General features: G+C 42.5%; 1 protein-coding gene across 1 annotated transcript in view; it reads left to right on the top strand.

The window, feature by feature from the left end:
• The first annotated feature begins 2,466 nt into the window (after positions 1-2,466).
• Positions 2,467-9,301, top strand: part of Hs3st-A (Heparan sulfate 3-O sulfotransferase-A) — a 44,910-nt gene continuing 38,075 nt past the window's right edge. Inside the window, 2 exon segments of the mRNA XM_020945574.2 lie at positions 2,467-2,974; positions 3,194-3,489. The gene's annotated coding sequence lies outside the window, so the exon portion shown is untranslated.

Here is a 9,301-nt window from a genome sequence, read left to right as displayed (position 1 = left end):
GGAGTCGCGTCGCCACATGGAATCAACAGTTTACCTGGCTAGGTGCTTTTGCTTTTGCTTTTGGCCTGGCTAAATGGCTTAAAACCAGACCGAAACTGACAACAAATACAGCTGACGACGACGACAACGGAGATGATGATGATGATGATGGGGGGAAAATAAAGAGTGAGGGGAGAGGGGAGGTGGGGAAAACAGAGGGGTCCATTTTCCAGACAGTGGCGCATGCACAACGGCAATTACTCATGGAAATAGTTTAGGCAGAGGCAGGGGGCTAAAGCCGCCATGAGTTACGGTTAGAGTTTCCGTTGCTGTGGGTTACGCCCACTCAGTTTCCCAACCTCCCTAGTTTTCCCTCCCTTCCCCCCACTCCACTTCATGCCATTTGTTTATTTGTTTATTCTGCACTCCGTTTGCTCAAAATCAAAATTCCTGTTGCTGCAGCGGTTGGCTTTGTTGCTGTTGATTTTCCCTGAAGGTCCAAAGAGCGGGTGGGAGCGAGAGATGCGAGGAAAAGCGACATCATTTGCATCCATCTTATTCCCCCTATCTCATCACTTTTTCGGGACAAAGCTGCAAATGTAAACGAAATCGAATATGACTGCTGTTTCCGATTCAAATTGCGAATGCGATGGCGATGCTGATTTTCCGATTCCGACTCTGTTGCTTATGCTGCTGTTTTATGCCAATGCATCCTATCCCCGACTCCCGGTACTTTGGCATCCTTGAGGCCACAGGACAATCAGCATGCATGATTTAACATTGCCCCCAAAAAAAGGCAAAACAAAAATCCATGGATGCCATAACGCATACGCTTTTAGGGAAGGGGCTGTTCCATTGCAGGAATTCGATTACATGTCTGAATATTGGGGTTCTTTTAACAAAAGAGTTTAACATAGTTTATTTGTAATGCTATTTTTTTGTCTGAAAGCACAAAAAGGAAGTTGTCCGATTCAAGTTAAGTCTGTTTCTGGCACTCCCATTGTCTTTATTACAATTTTATTGCAGACCAATCTTGGTATTTATCAAATAGAGACTTTGTACTGCTCTTGAAAATGTTTTCACTAAGTGTTTTCTATTTGATTTAGCTTTTAAATTAATTTAAATACCTTAAAAATATATGTATTCCCTAGATAAAATATCAACACAAACTAAGGCATAAATATTTTTCTTAAATATTCCCCCTGTTTACCTCGTTAAATAATATTCTTACTTTAATTCCACATCCTGTTACAAAATGGCGACCCTGGCGCAAAATGGCGATTTTGCTTGCAGGAATGACTTCCATTTTGCCCTAACAAGCATATGCATGCACAGCAGGCTCTGTGCAGCTGTAAAATGTGAATGCAGAAAAGGCGAACCGCTGCACATAACTAACTGGGGACTTGAATTCGGTTTTGGGCCATATTTTGCGCCAATTTCCATACAAATCTCTCGCATACACAAAGCCAGGCACACTCACACACACACATATGCACTCAGAACACACTCACTCATGCCAACTGTCGATCGCAAATGGCAAGCAGTTTGCATAGTTTCTCCACAAAACGCAAAAGGAAAGCAAAAACCCCCACAAAACTCCGTATGAATGAAACAAAACAAAACAAAGCGAGGCCCACAAGAAAAACAAAAGTCCACATGCGATAAAGAAAAACAAAAGCCAGAAGGCGGCAGCGGCAGCAATAACAACTACTACTCCTTGCCCTGTAACAATAAAAACAAGGGAACGTACTGAGTCTGAGAGCTAGAAGAAAATTAAAAAGTAAACACAAAAATTCACGTGCTTCGCATGCAATAACAGCATAGTCGGTGGGTGGGCCAAGGGTTAGGGGGGGGGGGAGAGCAGTGGCTTTTAAGCTTGCGCAGTGAGAGGAGCTCATGTGGGAACAAGCGAGATAGGGGTAATGCGCATGATCAAAAGAGGGAGAGAGAGCAATGCAAGAAAGCTAAGAAATTTGTCTGGCGTAAGGGAATTTCTCTCATGTGAATTTTGTTTACCGCTACGATGACGTATTCTGCTATTGTAGGGGATTCATGGGGAATATGCGAACTATGAAAGTATTTATATCCCAGGGAAGCTAATTAAATATAATAATGCATATATTTTTCATACCTTCTATTTGCTCGAAATTTATAATATTCATAATATTTAATTTATCATGAGTAGGTAGGTAGTCTTTCAATCACTGTAGCCTATACATTAACATTCCAATATACTCTTTCTCTCCTTGCACCTGTCCGATTGGAGTGTTTTTTGCATGAAGCAGAGATGCTCTCGCTCTCACTCGCTTACTGCTATGAAACGTGCGTATTATTTATGCGTAGACATTGTGGCGCCGCTTCTTGTACAAAACATAGTGAGCTAGAGAGAGAGAGAGAGAGAGAGAGAGAGAGAGGGCGAGAGAGAGTAAGCTTTGGTCCCTGAGAATGAAAGAAAGTAGATGGGATGCCAGAGAAAAAGCGCCCTGTGCATAAATACGGGAGAGTAGTGCCTCGGCGCCCTTAGAAGTGTGTGAAGCTCCGTGGAGAGCGGACGTGCGCTGCTGCTCCTGCGAAATCGTCGTTCTCGGGCATCTGAATTCCAACCAACACATGGCCGGACACACACCACACAAACACCAACAGACACGCACACCTGTACACGCATACCGTTGCAAAGTTTTGAGCGCGCGCGCAAATCGTCAAAATTAAAGCAAAGCGAAAGAGAAAATGCTAACAGAAAAATTATCCACGTGAAACGGTGCACAAAATAAGCGAATAATGAAAACAAATCGAATCGGTTGATAATCAAGTGGAGTTGTTTTTAATTTCGGAAAAATCAATGCCGTTAACCGACGCACAGATACATACAAACGCACACGTGTGCGCCAAAAGCCAAAACACACACGGATACAGTAAGACGCAATCACACACACAGACACACACGCGCATACAACAGGCCTAACAAAGTGAAAGTAAGGGAATTAGCAGCACAATTGTGAGTGAAAGTAGAGGAAGGCAAAAGGGATAAAGAGAGGAAGAAGCAGGAGCAGAGAAAGCGGACAAGAAGCGGCATAAGATTAAATGAATATTGCATTGCAAACTTTGCTGAGTTTAAAATTAAGAAATTTCCTTTGATGCTTGCTCCTTTTGCCTCTTTTCTCCTTATTTAAACACGTGTGTGCGTGCGTGCTAAAGTCGGTCATACTTGAAACAGAAGCAACAACACAAACAATCAACAAAAACAAAAACAAGGCCTTAAAAATTTGTAAAAAGCATGCAACAAAAATAAGCGGCAACATCAGCAGCAGCCGCCACCAACGCAGCAGCAGCAGCAACCTGAGCAAGATAAACACGCAAAACAAAGCGAACTGGGTCAGTAAGCGAAAGGAGGAAAACGAGGGAGGAGGAGGAGGAGCAGGAGGAGTGGAAGGAGCAGCCAAAAGGAGGCGCAGCTAGAATGCAGCATGTGCTGCAGCTGAAATGTGTAGCATACTTGTCAGCGCCAATAGGGTAAGTTACTTAAGTCACTCGATTTTCCTTGGATTCCGATATGCCACGCGTATATATTTAACCTTGAAAACAGCTATAACCAATGAGAGGGAAGAGGGAATAGAGGGTTGTGGGGGGATGTTTTGGGTTCCTCAAGGATACGCGCTGCGAGTCGGAAAGTAAATGTCGAAATGCCGAAAGGAGCAATAACAAAAGGACAGCAGCAAGAGCAGCAGCAGCAGCAGCAGCAAAAGCAACAGCAACAAGAAGCGGGAAATGGAATAACAGTAAAATAAAATATCCTTGTGAATGTTGCGCTTGCAGGCGTACCCCTTCTGCCCCTCACTTTACCTCAGGAGTCCCGCCCCCTTGAACTCCCTAATGTTCATACCCACACCAATGCTAAATAGCATTTTCGTTTTTAGACACACAGAGAAAAACGTTCTTACATTGAAAATAAAAACGAAAACAAGAGAGGAACTAGCTGGCCAACATGACGTATACTTAACGTAAAAACTCTTAAATTAAGTATACGCAGTGTGTGTCTTGCGGGAGTAAGGGGCTACAATTTTTTAAAGAAAAGTACTTTCAATAAAAATATATGTTAAGCAAAAAGAGGTTTGTGGAAAGCTAAAAACATAACCAGCTATCGGATCGAATCGAATTATTCCACAGAATGCGAATTTATTTATTGGTATTTTTATATGACCATTTTCATGACAAAATCAAACTTAAAAAAAATCATAACTACGGCAAAAATTAATTAATTTTAATACGGAAAGTTGTTCTATGTTAATTTTTATTAGATTAATAAATCTGCATGTTAAATTCATAATTTAAAAAAATTCAATTTTTTTCTTTTATTTTTTGACAATTTTAACGATGTAACCACTTATAAAAGATTAAAAAAAAATTGAAATTGAATCAAGAATATATATGATTTTTAGTTGTTGACTAAAATTATAATACCTCTAAATGGGTATAAAAAAAGAGTTATGTTTATCAACCCTTAAAGGTAGTTTTTGTGGGTAGTTTTTCTCAGTGCAGGTCCTGCGTCCTCAGTCCCTCTGTGTGTGTTTGTGTGTATGCTTACTGCTGCGTTGTGTTTGTGTGTGTTCGTTCGCCTGATGTGGGTCATAAATGTTACTCCATTTTTATGGCCAACTTGCACACAACGCTGGCAATGGCGATGGCGATGGCGAATGGCAAATGGCGCTGGAGCCAGAGCAAAGAGCGAGGAGCGAAATGAAAGAGCTGCCAGCATAAGCAAATGGCAAGGATATGGCGGGAATAAACCAGAATGGGGCAAAAGCAACGAAAGAGAGAGAACGAACGAAAGAACGGCGGGGAAAAGGGACATTAAATGGGCAACGAACAGCAAAGGAGGCGGCGAGGGCAGCTCCAAAACATATTAAGCCAAACAAATACAAATAAATATTCATTAAGGCTCCCATTCAGATTTGCGCTCTCTCTTACGAATATTTCTGTACGAAAGAATTGGAATTAATGATAATATCCTTCGCTTCCTTTCTGTTTCCCGAGGATAAACCCTCTGCTTCAAGCTCTTGAAAAGGACAAAGTTCGATGCGATTTGCTGTGAGCAATAATGCATTTTGCAGCTTAGCTCTGTTGCAATTTCGTTGGCCTTTGGCTCTAGAGGCAATTAGCTTGGTGTCTCGGCGACATTTGCAGTGCGGTCGCCGGATGGGGTTTATATAATGGCCGTGTCAGCTTTTGTGGCCTGCAACTGTTCCATCGCGTGACCTTGAGCCTGCTTCTGTGGGGAGGGGTGGCATGCAAATCCATTGAAAGCGCACGGCTGCAGTTCAAGGCTATTTTTACGTTACGCAAGCGACTGCAAACACACACACACACAGAGAGAGCGGGCATGTGTGTGTTTTTGCGTATCCTTGAGCGTCAGAGTTGGGCGCCGGGCGCCGCCATGTTGCATGCGTTGTCGTTGTCGCGTTGACATTTTCCCTCCATCCCGCTCTATGGTCATAGTCCTGTGTGTACGCCTTCAGTCATCCGACATTTTATATATTCATTCGCTTATGCAATCGCTGGCAATCCTTTCACTCTCCTTTCAGCTTCGTTACTTTTTTTTTCTTTGCATTTTCGCTTTTCCCTAATTAGTTGAGCTCAGGTTATGCAATCGCAGCTAAGGCCCACATCCTTGAGCAGTTTAGTAATGCTTTCTCATCACTTGGAGGCTGAATAAATGTATTAATTGGGGGAAAAGCAAACTGCAATTATTCTATCAAAGCAAATAGAAGGGGATATAAAGTATCAGGCAAAATTTAGACTTAATTTAATTTTAAATGCATACTAACACATCCTTAAAACCCAGCTGACTTTCATTACGTCAGCTGCCAAGGCTTTCCCTGTGAAAATCCATCAATCGTTTCGAGCTCTTCCAAACTGCATGCAGTCAGTCGTCAGTGTCCGGGGAAATACGTGAATATTTATTACAAATCCCCGATAATCGCCTGTCAGCAGCAGCAGAAGCTTCACTGTATGCAATACAGTATTCGCTTTACACTGTGCTACATGGGAACACATTACACATTCCCATGCTCAATTCCATACCATTAAGCTTTCCCTTGCCTTTGCCTCAATGTCATTGCATATTTGAGGAGGTTTGTTTAATCGAAACGCTTCAAGTATGTGTGTGTGCAGGGGGGGGTGTCTCCTCCGGTGGGCGTGGCATGTGTGCGTGTTAACCTCCGACTGTCACTGGCCCTGGGAACACCGATACATACATACATATGTGGGAGTGTACTCACATATATGAGACAAGTGCAGGAAAAGGCTGTTACGCCTTATTACTGTAATCGCAATGGATCGCCATTGAAGTCGCGCCCACAAACTAATCAGTTATATAGCATATATATATATATATATATATATATATATATATACCTTCTAACCCCCAGTTTCTCCCCTGTTGTGTTTCTCGGGGAGAAGCCTTCATTAGAGGCGCCTTTTCAGTGGCACGTCTGCGGTCTGGAGTTGAAGTTGCACTTAATTTTTGCTACGCGCAGGCAAAACGGGATCGGGTCCCGCGGGTTTCTTAATTCCATTAAAAAGTTGTGCATCGAAAAACTTGCTAATTGCAGCCCGCAGGAAATACAAAACAAAAAAAAGAAGAGTGAACTTAAACATTTATTTAACAAACAAACTCGTTATTGGTGAAGTAATAACTTTGTTGATCTATTAACCAAAATACATTTAAAGGGAGTAAAAGTCGAGTGAAATTACTCAACAAATAGTGGAATTTATCAATGGTTAATGTGGCCAACAGCACGCAATTCCCATTTGCCAGGGACTTTGTCAATATTGCTGGTCGACCTAAGGTCAGGAATTGGAGGAGCTAGGAGTGGAGTTGGGGGTGGGGAAAAAAGTAATTTGGGACTTGACCTGTGATTACCACAAATGCAAATCAACGGAACTGGGCTCAAACTGCACACCAAATGCCGCAATATAAACTTGGCCACGAAACAAATCGCAATGGCACACAAAGCAGGGAGTGCAGAGTGGAAAATGGGAGGCAGAAAAGGAAACCAGGACCCAACCCGGCAAAAGGCAACTAAAAACAATTTGCCGTAATCAAAACGAAATCAGCAAAGCGCACTCCGCAGTAGCGTCGCAACAGCGGAAAAGTGGGCCAGTGAAAATGCTGGGAAATCCTGCCACAGGAAAACCCAATCCCTCGGATGCCCTGCTATGAAATAGTTTGGCTTAGGGAAATGAGGAGCAGCGGCAGATGAGATCATTTGTTGTGGCATTTATTGATGATTTAATAAAGTGAACAAAGTGGTTTGCAGTTGGGAGTTAAGAATTAATTACAAGTAAAGGGAAATTAAGTTATTTTCCGGGCTGGATTTCTGTATGCAATTCTTTAAAACATATCCGAATAATGTAACAAACTGTAAAGTAAACCAGTAGTTCTACCTTTTTCGTATATATTTCTCCAGCAAATTGATCATATTATTCTCGCAATAACCCACCTTTTTGTTAAGGTAACCTCCACTGCCGGAATAATGGTAGCAAGTTCGAGTGGGTGGTGGCAGAGGCAGCTTTGTTTTCCCTGCCAAAAGTCAACACAGAAGGCCACGGTGCCAGGTCCCGGGTCCATTCAGGTGTTCCGGCATTCTGCTCCTGCTGCTGGCCAAGAGGCAAAACCCGTAGAGTCGTCATTATATATTTGTTGTCACTTGAAAAATATTTGTGCTTTGCGCTTGATTTATGCTTCAGTTGTTGGAGGGAGGGGCAAGGACAGGGCGAGAAAATGGGGGAAAATCCAGAGGGGAAGTGTACCTGCAAATAGCAAACAATGCGGAGAGCTGTGAGCTTGGAAATGGCGGATTGTCGGGAGTCAAATAGAGAGCTGAAAACTAGAGTCCTGCGGATATGCAAATGTTGTTGGCGGCAAAAAGATAATAGAATCGGCTGCCAGGACCACAGAAGCGTCCACTGCAGGTATGGCTATAGATATATACGGAGGTATCCAGTCAAATTCCCCATTGATATACATATAACCAAGTTGTAACTGGAAAATGGGGGAAGGGGATGGGCTAAAGTGGGGATGCTTTTCCTGTGTTGTCACTGGCAGTCGAATGTTTGCATAACGCAACAAAAGCCAAAACAAAAGCTGCCACAAAAAGGGTTCAACATAAATATTTTCACCCGGAACGAGCCGAAAAGAAAATCGCATTGATGGCAAACACGCACACACAAAAGGCAAAAAAGGGAAAGGTTTTTGTGCCGAATTAACAATTCAATTTAAACGGACTGGGGGAAAACCGCTTGACATCTATTTTCCACAGGAGGGCGGGCGGAGGGGTTAGGGTGAAAATGTGGAAATGGGAAATGGCTGGGACAAGCTGGGACTCGCTGGGAAGTGGGCGTAGGTACTTTGACACAGAATTGAAGCCCTGGGACGGGTTCAAAGGTTGACGCACACACTTGGCAATGACAATCGTTTGTTTTGCTGTCAATTGTTGTTGTCGCCGCTGTCGCTTCTGCCTTTTGTTGTTTTCGTTGACTTTGGACACACAATTTAATAAAGGCTTAAAGTTTGCAGCAAGGACAACAACACAACAGGATCAGAAATGGGATGAGAAATTATGCTACAATCCACAAGTAACGACTTTTAGATACCTGGTTGGGATTACATTATATTCAGGAGTTTCTATCTTAAAAGTTTTTAAGGATATTAGGGTGAAAAACGGACAAGAACTATAACAAATTTAAGGTTCTCCGCGCAAGTTCGGATTATCTTTTATTATTAAATATTTGTTCAAATTCTATCTAAAATAGTTCTCTTATTTAATGTTTTTAAAAACAATTGCCGGTCAGATGGTCAAGTGTATAAAAGACATACCCTTCATTAAAAAATGCCTGAGTATTTTGAAATAAAAAGGAAAATATATATATTCGGAATGGATACCAAGACAGAGGAGAGAGCACAGAAAACTTTTGCCATTTGCCAGGACGAAAAACTTTGCCGTCAATCCTCCTCGTTGATGTTGCTGTTGTTTTTGCTATTGATGTTGTTGCTGTCTCAGGTGCTCCGATCCCGCCCACCAGTCGCCCAACTGCGGCCACGCCCACATTGCGTGCAGCGAAACTCTTTGACATTGTCATAGTCTTTTTTTTTTGCTGCGGCGGAGTTTCATGTCCTTGCCAAGCGTGTCCTGGCCCCGAAAGTCGCCCTCGTCTTTCGGTCTTTTGGTCTTTGGGTTTCTCGTTCCCTTTTCTTTGGAGGTTGGCAGGGGAAAGCTTTATTAAATTTTTGCTAGCTTATAATTCAAACTGTAAGCAGACAGCA

This window comes from Drosophila serrata, unplaced genomic scaffold (genome assembly GCF_035046125.1).
Source record: "Drosophila serrata isolate PLE 108 unplaced genomic scaffold, ASM3504612v1 contig_334, whole genome shotgun sequence".
Classification (NCBI taxonomy): Eukaryota; Metazoa; Arthropoda; class Insecta; order Diptera; family Drosophilidae; genus Drosophila; species Drosophila serrata.
Note: the sequence above shows the minus strand (reverse complement) of the source record. Positions and strands in the feature narration are given on the sequence as shown.